At 36.7% G+C, this 17,227-nt stretch overlaps 1 long non-coding RNA gene across 2 annotated transcripts in view; it reads left to right on the top strand.

Moving 5' to 3' along the window:
• The window catches only part of LOC138689152 (uncharacterized), a 134,843-nt gene that overhangs the window by 74,967 nt on the left and 42,649 nt on the right, over positions 1-17,227 (top strand). For both annotated transcript variants that reach the window (XR_011328003.1, XR_011328004.1), the window contains one exon: positions 12,496-12,633. This is a non-coding gene — a long non-coding RNA (uncharacterized lncRNA). The remainder of the gene's footprint in view (positions 1-12,495; positions 12,634-17,227) is intronic.

Here is a 17,227-nt window from a genome sequence, read left to right on the forward strand (position 1 = left end):
TTTGGGGTAACTGTTATGTTTTGGGTTTAGAGGATTTCAGTATTACAATAATCTGGACCCAACCGTTTCTCCTGACAAACATTTACAGCTATCTGGAAGCTCTGAGGTGAATTTACTAATCATTAGGCATCTCCACTGCCAACGACATCCTGCAAGTGGAATTTCCTGTCATCTTTACATCTGGAATTCCATCCAAGTGTTCTGAGTCACCACTGATGAGTCAATAGTAGGTTCTTCTTATTGACATAACATAGAAGAGGCAACTGTGAATACAAACACTGCATTATATGGAAACCGCCATATACAATCCCCAAGCAGCTAGATACAGAATTGTATTATTTCCCTGTACTCATTAGAGGAACTTTCAGCTTTCTGAGCTGGGAGAAAGGTGAGGAAACAGCTGGTAATTAGTATTGTGCTTTGTCATGGAATTGTTTCCAGTCTTGTGGTTTGTTTTTTTTTCCTTCCTTATTTTAAATCAATTGAATTGTAAACTAAATGCTCATTCTTAAAGAGAACTTGTAAGTGATCTATAGAGTGTTTATATACATGTACATACACAGACACACACATATATATGTGAGTTGTATACATATGCATATGTGAAATAAATGTGTATATATATGAGATATATGTAATAACATGTTACAATGCACTGATTACTCATTGCTAACAGACTCTATGAAGGGTCATTATGACATGCTTTTTGTAACCCCCACATTTGATACAACATCTCTGTTGGATAAAGATAGACAATGACTGAGAGCTGAGGGGAACTATTAATTTTCTTTGGTTAAACTTAAGGTTTCAGTGGCTGCTAAACAGGACTGCAAATTGCAACCTAAACATTTTTTGTCCTTAGTCAGTACTAAATGCCTGAGCAGGCAATTTTGTGTGTATATAGTTTTCTCAATAGTGTTAGATAAAAGTTTACCCAGCCTACGTGGAATCCTCAAAAGACTGATCAGCAGACTCTACAGCCACTTCTTCCTCAATACATTATGCAAACTTTTTAGAAAGCAGATTAGTTTCTTCCCAGATAGCAATGAGATGTTGTTTCATTAAAACAAGTTAATGAATTACTGAAGCAGCATTTTGTAGGCAAAGTTTGAAAAGACTATTTTCATGTTATTAGTGATTACAGACTAATATCTAAAGTAGCTTCTCAGTTATATTATGCTGACTTCCTGCATCTCTCTCACAATCTATTGAAATAATACAGATCTAAGTCATAGAAATGTCAGCCAAATGGAAACATTTTCAGAAAGAGGAAATGAGTTAGGACTATGCTCCGAACACATAAAATAGAGGCCTAAACCCTAAACATATTCAAGTTTTCAGGTTTAACTCCAGGCAGTACTAGAAAATACAGGTCTATGTTCAGTCCACTTAATTCAGAACAGGATAGAATATTTGTATTCACCCATTCTTATAATATTCCATTCATTTATCTTTCGTTTTTTTTGTTTTTTTTTTTTTTTCCTGACAGCCTTATATTGAATGTTTCTTTAGCTATCCAAACTACACTACTCACTATTACTGGGAAGCCTAATCTGTGTTTAGGCCTTCCAATGAAATCATTAAAACTAAAGTTATGCCATGAGCTGATGCTAAAGGCTGATTGCACCCAGGGCTGCAAGGAATGCAAGATAGAGGTAGATACTGCTTGGAATCTTCTGGTCCTCCTCAACTCCAGTTGATTTAATACATCAAAGTTTGGGCTCTCCAGAGAGCATGAACTGTAAATTTTTGGTGTTAGGATGAGATTTAGCTTGAAGCACAGACTACATGTTGTGGAATATCAAGACTTTGTCTTCTTGCTGTACTCCAGCAGGCTGCTTTTAATTTTAAGGACCAGTTGCATCCCAATTTTTGTTAGTACAAAATGCTCCTGTTTGTCCTAGTATCTTATTTGTCCTACACACCAGACTTTTTATCTGTCCACTATTAAATAATTGCATCAACTGGCTTTTATCTTCTAATGCCAGAGATAAGAAAGAACACTTATTCACTTTTAATTGTAAGCAAACCTTCATCCTTTCTGTAATTATCAATTAGAAAGTACTGTAGCCACACACTACCAGAAACCAGGTATTATATTAAATATACATCAGATAGACAAAATGTAGTTTCTAAGCTTCTAGAATCTACAGCAGTTTGGATTATGTTTGTAGAGCACACACTTGCAATTGGTAATTTACCTAGGAAATATTAGGAGCAATATAACAGCTTTTAAGTAACTCCTCCATTAGACTGAGAAGAACCTCTGTGTACTCTCAGTGGGCTTATACCTTCTTTACAGAATACAGCTGACTTTTGTAGCGTGAAATATATTTTTTTTTAAAAATTACAACTCTGCCTTAATCAGACTCCCTGGCAATTAGAACCCAATGGTTATACATTACTCATATAAGCAATATAAAACATATCAACATATATGACTATTGAGAAAGAAAAAGGTGCTTAAAAAAATCAAAATATACTTGCAGTGGTAAATTCTGTTAGAATTAAGTATATGTCTGTTAATTTAGCCTTTAATTCAGTTGGGATTTGAAGAGTAATGTCACAAGTTTATGCATGTCCCAGGATGAGTTTTCATAGGACCTGGCATGAACAAAGTTTAGAGAAGACCGCTGCAGGATTCAGTGTGCTGATGCAGAACTGCAATTTAGAGCAGTAGCAAGGTCATTAAGGGTTATTTTTCAGTCTTCCCTAATGAGCTGCTCAGCCTTTTCAGCATTCATGTGTGTTGTTGCTGACACAGGTCTCCCAGATCATGGTTTGTCACAATTGCTAGTCTCACCTGACTTGAAATGTTTCAACCATCTGTACACATTTCTCAGTTTCACGGCTTCAACCTTGGACAGTTTGCATATTCTTATGAGTCTTTTTACTGCCTGAACTTTTGCTTTGCAAAATTTCTTTCCTTACACAGTACTGCCTCTTACAATGTTCAGTTCACTAGCATTCAAATGACTGCTTTAGAAACCCTCAAAAGCTGAGAAGATATGGATGCAGAATCCTGAAAATACTTAACTCTAAACACATTAAGAATATTTTTTTTTCCTCATTTTAAAGTTAAAAGGCTTATGAAACTCAAGAAATTTTAATCTGTCTGCAGTTTGTGGAAACAATAGAGCTATTGCCTAAGAGTTTCTGGAAAATCTATTGATTTCTGAATTTTTATATCCTTCAGCTGCAGATGATGAAAGCTGAAAAAATATACTCAAATGTGATACTATACATTTGCCATCTTGTGTTCTTCTTTCAACCTTTGCTCTTGGACATAGTCAGAGACATGACTGAGCTAAGTGACCCATGATTAGACTTGGTGCAGTTGTTGCATATTTACCATGTTCCTATAAATCTATTTTACGGAAATTGACCATCACAACAACTCTGAATTAAAATTAAGATGAAAAAGAAACATGCAAAGTTGTTAGCTGCCTTTTTTGGATAGGGAAAAGAATCAAGAGGTTCTTAGAAACCAAGTAAAAGAAAATAAGGAAAATAGTCATTCTGGAACTAGATGAGCTGAAATTAAATAGCTTAATGAAAAAAGCCACAATAAATAAACAAATAAATAAATAAACCAAAGCTAAACAAAAATGCCCCAACTATTGGCTTGAGAAGAAAAAATATATATTGAAGAGAAAGAATTCTGGATCTTGATTTGTTTCAAATTAGCACTCAAAGAGAAGGTGAGAGAGAGGGAGAAAACATCTAAAGGATGCTGGAGACATTCAGAGGATCTCTTGTTACATACATACCTCAGCTCATACGTTTCTTTTTTTTTTTTCTTTACTGTTGGTGGTACATATGAAGACAAATATAATTTTAACTTGATTAGTGAAAATGGAACAGATTTTGTATTTCTGTGGTGAAATGTATTATTGATTAAAAAAAAAAAAAAAAAAAAAAAGAGAACTTAAATCCCAACATTCTTCATCCAACTCCAGCTGTTAAAAGCCTGTGACCAGGGAACCAGAAATGCAGATATTTGTATATGCTTCCATGACTGTTTACTGGGTTTATTTGTATGCATTCCTTTAATAGTATAATCCAAATGCATTTTACTTGGTAAGTTTTTATGCAGATCTTACAACACATTTTTCTACCACATGTTGGAACATTTGTGCAAAAAAAAATCCCATCTTTATGTTTGAAATTTATGGGAACACAATTAAAATGAGAGGGGTCCAAAGGTATCAAGATAATTACATTTTTCTAATCTTACTAAACAAGATAAATTACCTGCAGGCCCTCTTATAAAAGATGAAATCTTCATAATAAGTGAATTAATCAAGCAGCAGCTTGCTACTGCACATGCATTTATAACAGGAATGATTCAAAGACTTATTTTATGGGGAAATTAATGGAAACAGGCTTTTCATTCTTCTGCACCAATTGAAAACCTCAGCAACCAGCTGCCCACTTGTCAAGAAAACAGAAAGAAGCTGGAAACAAAGATAAATAAAAACACCTTTTTCCTGGCACTTTTGAAGAGAAAAAGCAGCTCTCATTTACAGCAGCCATCTGTTTGTTATTTAATATGGGTGAATTACATGCTGTAATGAGTTTGTTTCTGCATCACTCAGTGCAATGGAACACAAGTTCACTCTCATAATGTGCAGCAGTTTTTAAAAGCTAATCATTTAATTGGACACAATAGTCAATGACAAATGGAGATGTAAAAACTCAGCCAGCTGTAGAGTGAATATGTAATCATTGTGAAATCATATTATTTTACATGCATGAAGAGTCTTTAATAGTAGCTGATGTTGGTCAGCACTACAGACTCTGAAGAATGGAAGAAACATGATGAAAAGAAGCATTTCAAAACCATTCTTAATATAATTGGGCTATGTTCAGGCACATGCTGTAGCTGCCATTAGGTTTAGGTACTTTATCATCTCCAAATTGCTTAGTGGCCTCTCCCAATTTTTGTTTACATTTGCTTTCAACATTTATGGTTCAGTAGGCATGATCTACAGTTTGTTGGGAGTCATCTGATTAGTTTCTGTTCAGGCTGCCTCATAGTTCCCACTGACTTGCTGCTTGTTTTATTTACAATGCTATGTTAAAATAAAGAAAAAAGTGGAAGGAGTGAATCTCAGGGACAAAAATGGATTCAGGGAATCTAAACTTTGGTTTAGATGTTTTTTATCTTGTGGTAAGGGATTTATCTGTTTTCAAAACTTCATAAGGAAGCAAATCAATTTGTAAACGTGTTTTTCTTTAGACATTTCACAGGTTTGGCCAGTCAGTGAGCTTTAGCCAATTTCAGTAGATGTAGCCTTTTTCTGTTGTACTCATTTTATGAATTCTTCACTTCTGAAGACTAACTTTTTGGCTTAAAAATAAAGCAAGAAAAGTTTAATGTTGATATATACCTCTGGATAAGGCAGGACAGATGTGTTTTTTTGGTAACTATTAAAAGAAGCCAACTTCAACCAGGATTCAATTTACATTAAAAGATTCAAAGTCTTAAAGAGATTAGATGGAGCCCATCAGCTTTCTGACAGCATGTTTGAATGTATATTTCCATCCTGTTTCTCACTGTTACATAAGGGCCTGTGTACTGGGAGGCAATATAGACAGATATGTCCATCACCTTTTAAAATATGAAGACATAAGTGAGAAACAATACTCATAAATAAAGCTGAAGCAATAAAGTTTATTTCCTCCCTCAAAATTTTAAGGAATTCAAGACAAAGAAAAAAACCCCACAAAGCATGAAAAGGGTATCACCTCTACAGCTTTGGGAGAGGGTACTTAAAGTACCAACAGGGGTTTAAGTACCTAGAAAACAGGGGAGAAAGTGAAGCTACAGAGTAGAAGAGTAACAGATTTATTATCTCCTTAAAGAGAAAATGTGGAAAACAGCTTACTCATGCCAAAACATCCACCCAGGAAATAAGATAAAGAGAAATGCACTGTAAATTGGAAAAGCTTTTCAAACACACCTCACAAATACAATCAGTAGGAAGGAAATGTCACACAGTTCCTAGTGGATGATTAAAAACCAGTTAAGGAGAATAAATTACGAAGTACTTTCTAATACAAGAGTTGGAACTAAAGTTCAGAAGAGCCAAATGTTAAACTTATTAATGATACACATAGGATGGAAGGCATAACCATTTACAGAGAGCAAGCACCAGTTAGAGTGGCAATGTCCAAAGAAAAGCTGAATCCTTCATAAGCTCCAATGTGGCTGACTTCCTTTATTTTAAAGACAACAAGAAGAAGTTTTTCAGTTAGTGCAGGCAGGCTGAACAGTCACACCACTTCTTTTCCACCTATTGCAACCTGACACAGTGCTACACAGCTTCTGCTGCCCCTAGGGTTCCATCCCTTCTTCTTCTCTAATCCTATCATCCCCAGTAGCAGTAGTAACAAGAGGTTAAATATAATACTCTTGGTGGTGGGTGGATGGAGGATGAAAATAGAAGGAATATGGGGTTGAAGCTTAATCATGGAGGGAGAAAGGAGAAAAGTAACTGCATGATTAGGGGGTAGAGGAAAAGGCTGAATTTTTTGCGTAGTGCAGCCTGCAAGATGGTGCCAAAGCTGAATACAAGCAAAATGGCCAATTTCAGAAAAACAAGTTACAAGTGCCTTATGTTTTATTTTAATATCAGATTCCAAATTTTGAGGAAAGAGATAATGAAATGCACGGAAATCCCCATGACTGTGTACCAATTTTTTTTCTGCAAGAGCAATAAAGTAACATAGTGTCATCTAATCTGATGTACTCAGCCAATCTAAATGGATGACACCAAGCCCAAGTGTATGCATTACTTCAGAAGGTTTGCCTGAAGGTTGAAATGCACAGAATGGACATACATGTTCTGTGAACACATAATTTCAGAAAAAAACCACCACCACCGATTCCAGTAGAAAAATTCTTAGTAAGAGGGGTATCAACAGTTCTATTAGGATTACCCATTTTAATTATAAGGAGTATTGCTTATTGAAGAAATTATGAGGAATCAGTATTCATCAAATACTGAAATGAAATTTTACTGGCAAGCTATCTGCATAAGATGAATAAGTGTAAATGGTGGCAGATATCACTGAATCATATCTTATATTGACAGAACATAAATGCAAATGGAAGTACATGATTTTTCAAATGCAACTGGCAGTGCTAAGACTGTGTAACTCTTAGGTCATAAGAAAACACTTTGTATCATTGAATCCTTACCTTGTTTTGCTCAGGTAATCATGTAACACTATTAAAACAATGGTGTTTGTCCATGGACAATTTATTTCAATAGATTAATATAGACTTTATCAGAATAATTTAATCTTTGAACTTGTTTCTGAGAATGTCATACTGAAGAAAATGGCAAATGAAAAATTATATCTATTAATTTCCACTTTATTTTAAAAATCCTCTTAAAATCAAAACACATACTTTAGACAATTGTGCTTTTGACTTTTTCATGTCTCCATTTCTCCATTTTCGCCTCTCTTTTTTCTGTCACTTCTGTATGGACAAGGAGTCAGTAATACAGTGTTTTACTCCCACATGCTTCCTAACTACTACTGGGAGCTATCATATTTGATATTAAAGAATGTAAAAAAGAAGGTAATCTCCCTTGAAGTGCTACTTTAGAACACCAAGATGTACAAAGTCCTTGTAAGTTGGAAAGAGCTGAGCACCAATGAGACTCAAGTATTTCAACAATCTCCATCATAAACCTGAGTAGGTTCTCTTGAGGCAATATAAGGCATTAAGATTTCCTCACAAATCCTGATGGAAATCTTGCACATTAACAATACAGATTCCTCTACTATTTGATCATACACACTTTGAAATGAGTCACTTCAGTTCTGAAGAGATAGAGTCTATTTATTCATATTTTTAAACAATCACTTTGTTTAGCAGAAGGCGCCATGACTGCCAAACACTTCCTGAAGTTACTTGTAGATAGTACAGCAGACAGGAACATACAGTCAAAGCTGTGCATAGATGCTTGTGAGCATTTGCCCCCATTGCAACTGACTTGAATCTACCAATATCTAAGTAAAGAGGATTTTATTTTCTGACTTGACCTTAGCACAGGTACGTGGAGAGAATGCTAAGACTACAAAGAGGTACAAAGGCTATTCCTTCTGTGCAGCTTCAGATAAGGGCCAATGGTGGGTAGCATGGCCTCTGTATGAACATCAAATCAGACTATTATACCGTTGGGTGCAATTCAATCAGTTCTAAGAAGTGGTGAGATATGTGCTCATCTTGGTGCTCATTTCTCACACTCAATAGTGTTTAAGTGACTTGATTTACACTCATGTCAGAAATATCTTTAAAAGTTAATAACAACATTTTTAAAATGTATGAGCATATACTCACATGTTCTTGAGGACCATCAGCATTTGCAGGCAAATCTTTGTCTTGTTTTCCACAATCCAGGAAGAAAAAAAAACTGTAGACTGAAAGTCGCAACAAATTCAATCATTTTTGTATAAAAAAGGAGAAAAAGACTGGCTTACAGTCAAACTCTAAACACTTCTTGGGTATAGGAAAAAAAAAAGGAAAAAAAAAGGAAAAAGAATAAAAGGAAATGCCATAAAGACAACAAACTTAGAAGAAAAAAGTTTTTTCATTTCCAGAACAAGTACTGGCCACAGAACAAGATCACACTTTTCAGATGATTACAGGCTAATGTTACATCTAGTCATTCCAGAGATGAGGTGTAAAAATAAATTTATTCACTTGCAGTATCTGCAATAATAATGGCATTTAGTTAGTAGGCTTTAGATAATAAAAGAAGGGTTATGTTGCAAAGAGATATTACTGTGACAATGAACTCCTGCTTATGTTGAGGTTTCCACATACAGGTGAAAGAAAAATCTCATTTCCTTTCAATGGAATATCTGAAAGTCTCGCCTAATTGATCACCTCTTAGTAATTCTTACTTCTAACTTGAAGACTATAAAAAGTTTTAAGATTTTTTTTTCTGATAGGATTGTTTACATAAACTTTATATTATGCATCTATTTCCCAAAACAATTTTACTACATTTTATATTAATTAACTGTGTTACTTGAGTAATAGTTTTAGTCAAGTTCTTGCAAGATCTTGTTTTAAATATTTTATTATGCTGGGATTTTTGCTTTGAACTTGTTTTTTTAGTTCTTGCCTATAGAGCTGAACTTGTGTGAAGTTTTTCTTCTCAAACTAAACCAGGTTTGCAACATTATCTTTTGCATTTTTAAATGTTTGCATGACACCCCTCTATAAACTCTAGACTGGGCTTTGAAAGGTGCATAGTGGGCATTTATAAGAACATTGGTACAGAATAATTGCCTAACTGCTACTCAAAATGCTAGTTTTAATCAGAGTTGAGTGCCCAACCTGCTTAGACATCTTCCTGAATCATGCTAGAACCTGCCATTATGTTTAAGTAAGTGCCAACATATTTTTGAAAACCTAAGCCCTGTTGACTGTGATGATGAGTGCTTTAACAGGGAGAGACACAAGAGAAGTTGTCTATTATTTTAGATTTCAAAGAATTTAAAATAATAAGTAGACTCACTTCCATCCACTATTTCAGTAGATCAAGTAAAAGCTGCAGATTACAAAAAGAACTGCACCATAAATCTGTAGGTGGCCAAGAGATTTGAAAACATGAAATTTATTTGCAGATTAGTAATTTATTCTAGACGTTCATGCATTTACCTTTTATGGTGAGTGAGAAAAGGAACATTAGATAATGTTCACAGAAATCTAACATCAAAATTAGAGTAAGGCACCTGAAATTCAAAAGAAGTCTGAACAGAATGTCACCAGTATGTTCAACTGTGTAGGACCAGTTCAGGCCAAAAAGAAATGACTAGAGTATAGTTCATTCCTTGTAAACCAAATAGTTTTGGGTTCACTTTCCTTTCATTATCACATGGAAAGAGGAAAATGAATGGAAAGAGTTGGCTGAACAAAAAAGAAGTACAAGTTGATACACTGGAAAGAGAAAGACAAAACCAAACCCAAAATGTAGTCTGCAAATGGAAATGTCTATTTATTACTAGAATATTGAACCATTTTTGCTCTTGGCAGTTTAACCATGCATCTGAGGATTGGAAATGATCTACTACCTTCTTTTTAAAAACTTCTGGAATGTAATTCTTCTGACCAAATGTGGTCATTGGCAATGCAAACACTGGCATCACAACCAGTTTCCTTTTATAGTCAATGAGTGATTAGTGTTCATCATTATTTTTGCTCTTTAAGAACTGCCCAAATATTCCAATTTTAAAAATGGAGGCTTTTAAACTAGATGCTATAGATATAAATGAGAGAATCCTTCTTCCCGAGTGCCTGAAAGCTAATAAAAAAGCTCCTAAAATAAGACAAAAAAAGACAGGCAACTGTCCATTTTTTTATTAGTCTAAGACTGGGACTGAAACTGAAAACTTTGGCAGCTAAGTCATACTTCTGAAAATGGACACTGGCCCATCTATTCCAAGATCTGTTGAGGTATGTTTTATCTATCCAAAGGTGGGAATTTAACCTCTAGGCACCAACATGTCAACCATTTATTTATGCTAAGTCTTCTTTTTGTAGTCACTGAAGAGGAACATCCACTGCTAAGGAGTGATTTATCTTGAACCAATGTAAACATCTAAAATGTGTCAACTGAATTGACCAAGAAGTGCCTGTTTCTGTTGTCTGTCTATAAAAGCAGTTTAGACTAACTTAGAGGCAGATATGTCCCCTGTAGATGTCAAAGGCTATATTAGAGAAATTCACACCATAGAAATTATATACCCCAGCTTTTAGCATTGTGGCAGTGTTAAAAGCACAGCACTCTATAAAAAGTGACTAACAAGCGCAGTTCTTTCCACAATCAGTGCGGATTTAAGTTCAAATTGGACATCTCCAAAGGCAGTATGTTGACTGTCAGGCTACAAGCAGAGGTTAGTTGAATTAAATGCAAGGAATATTCTCGACACTTTCTTTTCACCAGCTATGTAGCTAAGATGTCAATATTCACTCTACCAAAGGCAAGGAGTTAGAGGAAGCAAGCTTTCTAACTTAGTGAGGAGGGCATTCATGGTAGGATGATCAGAAACCTGGGTCTTGATCTGCACATCCTATCACAGTTCTAATATTGTTTACATATTTTTCCCAGTGACACCTGGAATGCAAAATACATAGCCAGTCCCTTTATAGATCTGGGCCTTACAGTCAAAAACAGAACAAGATGTGACAGGCAAGTCTCAATACAAGGGTGACAAAGATGATAGTGATGGGAATCTAAACTTTTGTAGCTTCCAAGGGTTTATTGCTGTTGTATGTTTTTTGATAAGAGAAAGTAAGATACTGATGAATCACCAACAGGCCACTTGCCTAGGAAGACCGTTGCTTCTTAAGACTTGTTTGAGCAAAAAACTCTCAGTAGAGAGTTTTATGTAAGTATTAAAATATGTATCATGTTATATTGCAGTTGATGTTACTGCATATTATGAATCTGTAAAAAACAGAGCAAGCCTGTTCTAGATAAGTCAGCAGTAATGTTTTATGGTATTTGAACTGTCATTTTGCAGGCACCACAGATTCAATTAGATTAGCTATTTCAGTATCTGTTGAAAATTGTAAACATTTCCCCAAAATGTGCTCTCTATATTGTACATTATATGACATAATGTTTCTTTATAAAGTCTGGTAAAATGCCAAACAAAAATGATCCTTTGTTTAGGCACCACTGTGTGCCGCCTATAAACTTTCATGCCACCTGCATGAATCTGAGAGCAGAATTCATAATGACATAGACACTGCCTAATCTAGGGTAAATCTTTTACTCCCTTCTAGTGGCACCTTTATCAGCAATGACCCAGAATGACAACCAATCATTGAAACAAAAAGATCCTATACAGAGACTAAAACATTCAGCAAGTCTGTCCTCCTCCCACTTGATGGGTATGTCTCTATTCTCAAAATGTTTCCAAATGAATGTTTGGACACATTATGCTTAAGTCTTACACCGATGCAGAGAGGCATTGTATTTCCATTTTCTGTGTCTTTATCTTTCTCTCCTTAGAATTATGTGGACAGATTCTTAGCTAGTGTGGATCTCTGCAGCCCTATGAAGCCCAATGTGAAACATCTTTCTCACTGTTACCTGCTGAGAGGAATGCTTATGTCTGAGTTTGTCTTGAGTTTTTGGCATCCTAATTATTCTTTATCAGAAGAATTCTCTATTTCTTCTTTTCCTAAACCAGACTGCTGTAGACATACATCAAGTTGTGTTCTTATCTATCTTGAGAAAGCATCTCCTATAGAACTCTTTCAGTGCTGTAGCAGAAAATTGTCATGCGGTTACCTCACAGTATTTTATTTCAACATTATTTATACCTCTGATCTTTGCCTCCAAATAGTATTCATCTATTACGAATTTGGTTTAGGATCTTTATCTTTTACTGTGTTGTGAAAACATCCTGAATTACATTGTAATGATTTGTTTTCTATCTTGTAATTGTATGTTACAGGTAAAACCGTGACTGACCTTAACTGAAACTACAGGAATGAATGAAGAACCATATACCCTCTGTCCTTCAGTGCCAGCATAATGAACCTTAAAACATGGAGAAGAACAAGGAGTGGCAAATGCTATATTTTCCCCCGGGGTGAGTAATTCTAGGGGGTATTGAAAGGACATGCATGAGGCATGTATGGAACCTTAATTCTGCCTTCTATAATATACCCAATAGGGTAATTCACAAGGGGGAAGATAAGCCATGTATTATAAAAGGCACCAGTAAAATTACTTCCCCCTACAGCAAAGGGAAAGAAAAAAAAGAATTGTGCCTGTCTGTCCCTGGGCTCCTCCTAGCATAGGACTAAGTTTAAAAGCTCAGTCTCACTCTATGTGAGCAGAGTTTTTAATCTGTTTTAGCTGCTTTGCCTTTGGAGTGAATTAATAAATTGTGCTGATGGAAACAGGAAGTCCAAGACTCTGTCTGACTAATGTGATCACTATAAACAGCAGTGGAAGTTTGTCTTAATACTTGTTTACAACAACTACAAAATAAATAAGGTAAATAAACAAAGAATAAGAATAAAAATGTTAAAAGACTCCAGAAGTTAAAGGAAAGCAGGAATAACAAAAGAAAATTAAAAAAAAGCAGCAGAATCGATAGATGTGCTGATCTACTCAGTTTTATGATGGAACTTCAGGGGTTTGGGATGAATTTTGGCTATTTCATGTCTCTAGTTATAATGGCGAGATGATATAGACTACACTAACTTATGGGGTTTATCTCATACACATGAGTGCCTCATAACTTATTAGTACCAGAAGCCATACTGAGTTATGTCACACTTCCCTTGTATAGCCTCCAAAACTTGTAACTCACTACAAGCCATAAGCACTATCATTAATTCAGCACTTTTTCAGTCTTAGAGATTCGTATCCAGACTTTAAGAATTCTTCTTATACTTCACCAGTGATGCATGAAGAATAGAAATGAATACGAGAATGTAAGGCTGATGCAACTACTCTGGCCTACTGTTCTCTGCGTAGCCAAGAAAGTACTTCTCTTAAAAGGGTAAGGTTTTCAAGATGCAAAGTATCCACTGGTTCTCAGTGGTTTTCATAAGACCTGGATGGTTATCTGCAACTAAGAAATTGTCTTAATTCTTTCAGCAGCATGGATTTATGGTCCAGAAACTTTGAAATCTAAAATCCTTCAATCTCAGTGCACCCTAACTCTGGGTGGAATTAATTTTTTAAATTTATTCTGGCTATATTTTTTAGGCTACAGTTGAAGATCAGACTGGCATATTATGAAAGTTTTTATATGGATATAACACTGTACCTTTAAACATAGCGAAATCTGATTTTAGAACATTTATAAGGAAGCTGGGTTCACTCTGTTTTCATTAGCACTCACTGTACACTACTGTATGTATTTAGCTATATTAGCTAATTGCTAAAGAATAACCTCAGTGGAATAATTCATGATTAACAAAGAAGTAAATGAAAAAAGAAACATGACCGGTAATTTCAACTTTTCTTAGGCCTTATGCAAGTAACTAGAATTTCTCCTCACCACAATTATAAGTATTTCAGTATGTTGGAAAATAAAGCCAAAGCTTACATGGAATTACACAGGCATTTATTGTTACTGTTTTTTATTGTTGTTGTGGTGGAGAGTCTATTAGCATGTGATTTTAGATGGGGTAGTCTAGTTACCGGTTCCTAGTTATCCTTTGTTGATTTTTTTTTTTAGTTCAGTAACATAATTTAGAAAAATGAGAAGTGCCAATTTATATAGCTAAAGCAGTAAAAAACCTCTCTAGCACTTAAAAAAATAATTCCTGTGTTATTTGAAATTTCCTGCCCTTCTCATTTTTATTATATCTCTGGTTGTGGTCATTTGTCCTATATTTCAAAGGGCAAGAGCTTATGATTGGTTTCTGGCACTGTTAAGAAGTACGGTTCAAAGGATTTACATGATTTAAAAAATGTATTGACACAGGAATAAAGAAGTTACATTTCAGCTCTTTCTCTTAAGAAGCACTGTGTGACCTAGACAGGACAGTGTGCATCTCAGAAATAGGGCTCTTACTTTGTAGGGTGCCTTGCTGAGGGTTCAGAGAGGCAATCTAATAAGGTTAAAGCTCTTGCTTAAGTAGCTCCACTTAATCAATGATACATGTTCCCCTAAGCGTTGCAAAACGTGATTGTGCACATACACAGTGTAGGTGTAACTTACACAGGTGCATCCTGCATTAATTACCATTTCATCCCAAGAAAGTCTATGTTCAAAGAACAACAAGATTGCAAAGTAAATCTTAGTAATTGTAAGTAATCTTCAAGCACAAGTAAAACATAAAAGAATTAGTTGGCTGCTGCAACCTTTAATCTGCCACAGAGGGCATATGCATTATGGTATAGTCTTTCATTGTAACCATACCAATGGAAGCTTCTTATAATGAATAAACACATAAGGTAGATTTCAGATTGCTTGATCAGCCCTAATTCTGGTGATTACTAGCTTGTAAGGGTTTGACTTTGAAACTTCAAGTTATATCTTCTCAATGTAATTTCTGTGTGATTTTTAGCAGATACATTGGTGTTTTATCATGCAATTCTATCACACAATTACTTGATTAGCGACAGTCTTGAATGCTGCTTTCCTAGCACTTCAGCGCAAACTCCTTGAATGAAAATAGTTGATGGTTAAGGGCAAAGTAGTTGCATTCTGTGAATTAGAGAGGGATCGTGTAATGTGCCAAAGGGTGGGTATCATTCACAGAGAGTCTAAACAGGACCAAATAAGATTTAATAAATCAGGTACCAAGTATGGGCCCTTTCTATCCAGCCTGTGATCTTTTCTCCAGAAGAGATGAGGGAACTTCAGAGAGAGCTTCCTCAGCTGCATCTTCTTTAACATGGTCAACTCCAAGCCAATGGAAATGGGAATGGTAAGGTAATCATTTTTCCCACATATGAATGACTACTTTCCCTGATGGAGAAGAAAAGTTTTCAGATAAGAGGTATGTTACCTGTGCCATGTGTTGTGGTTTAAGACCAGCCAGCAACAAAGCACCACGAGGCTGCGCACTCACTCCTCTGGTAGGATGAGGAGGGGAATATATAAAGAAAAGCTCATGGGTCGAGACAAGCACAGGGAGGGATCACTCACCACTTACGGTCACGGGCAAAAGGCAGGCTCAAGTTGGGGAAAAGCCAAAATCAGTTCAATTTACTACCAACTGAATCAGAGCAGGATAATGGGAAGTAAACCCAAACGTGAGAACACCTTCTCCCCAGCCCTCCCTCCTTCCCAGCCCACCCCCATCCCGGTTCTCTCCACCTCCCACCTCCGAGCAATGCAGGGGGATGGGGAAGGAGAGTTGGGGTCAGCCCGTCACACCTTGTCTCTGCCGCTCCTTCCTCCTCAGGGGGAGGAGGACTCCGCGCTCCTCCCCTGCTCCGCCGCGGGAGACCGTCCTCCACGAACTGCTCCAGCGTGAGTCCCTCCCACGGGCTGCAGTTCCTCACAAACTGCCCCGGCGCGGGTCCCTCCTGCAGGCCACGGTCCTTCAGTCCCGCCCCAGCGCGGGCTTCCCCAGGGAGCGGCGGCCATCTTGGGGGGCCTCCACTCTCCCACTCCCCTCCATGGGCTGGGGGGACACAGCCTGCCGCCTCACCACGGGCTGCGGGGGCATCAGCCTCCTACCCCGCTCCTCCTTCCTCCCTGCCCTCGGGATCTGCACAGGGGTTCGTCTCCCATCCCGATCCCCCGACTCCCGGCAGGTTTCCCCTCTGGAATCTGTTCTCCCAGAGGCGGGTCCGGCTCCCAGCCGGGGAAGCTTCCAGCAGCTTCCAGCAGGAGCCGGCCCTGCAGCCCCTCCCCTGGTACCAAAACTCCACCACACAAACCCAAAACAACATGTCTGACCACAGATCTAGGTAGAGAAACAATAAGGAATAAAATTGGGGTTGCTGTGTGTTCTTGGCTCAGAAGAATCCTTCAAGTTGCTCTTGTTTCTACTGAAAAACAGGCAAAGTCCCATCCTTCAGGCTGCAACACTAGTATGACAGGTTTTTACTAAGAAACCAGGGTAAAAAGATCCAAAAGTTTGGTCTGCTCTAATCAAGATTTGGGTTGCATTATTAGTTTTTGTAACCTCTTAGTGAAGTAGGAGGTTTCAGAAAAGATTATATAGGGAAAAAAAAATTAGTAATAACACTAACTAGAAGAGAATCCATCATGCAGCTCTCTCAAATCAATAGGTAGACTAGCTTAATACATAGTACTGACATGAATTATTAACATCAATGAGAACATTTCCCATGAATCTTCCACAAGTTTTGTACAACATAATCTAAAGCAAATGAGATGAGAAAATAAAGTGCATGCACAAAGTTCATAGCTACATTTGTTAATAAGCCAGGAATGAGGTGCAGCAGGTAAAATAGAAATCCTTAGGAACCTGGAAAATCCAAGTAGATATTTATAGGACCAACCAGATTCACTTTTTTTGATCACAATATGATGTTTCTGACACATTTCAGAGGATTTTTTTTTTTTACATGTAAGTAAACTTAACTATGGATAGGTATGTGAAAAAAATACATTATGTCAAAGAAGAGTGAAAGAGGTGCATGTGAATGGGTGCACTCTACTGTTGACTGACACTTTCGGAGAAGAATTAGAACTTTTTTGGTTCAGAGTAAGTATTAAACAAATATTTGAATATGCAGAAGCT

This window comes from Haliaeetus albicilla, chromosome 15 (assembly GCF_947461875.1).
Source record: "Haliaeetus albicilla chromosome 15, bHalAlb1.1, whole genome shotgun sequence".
NCBI lineage: Eukaryota > Metazoa > Chordata > Aves > Accipitriformes > Accipitridae > Haliaeetus > Haliaeetus albicilla.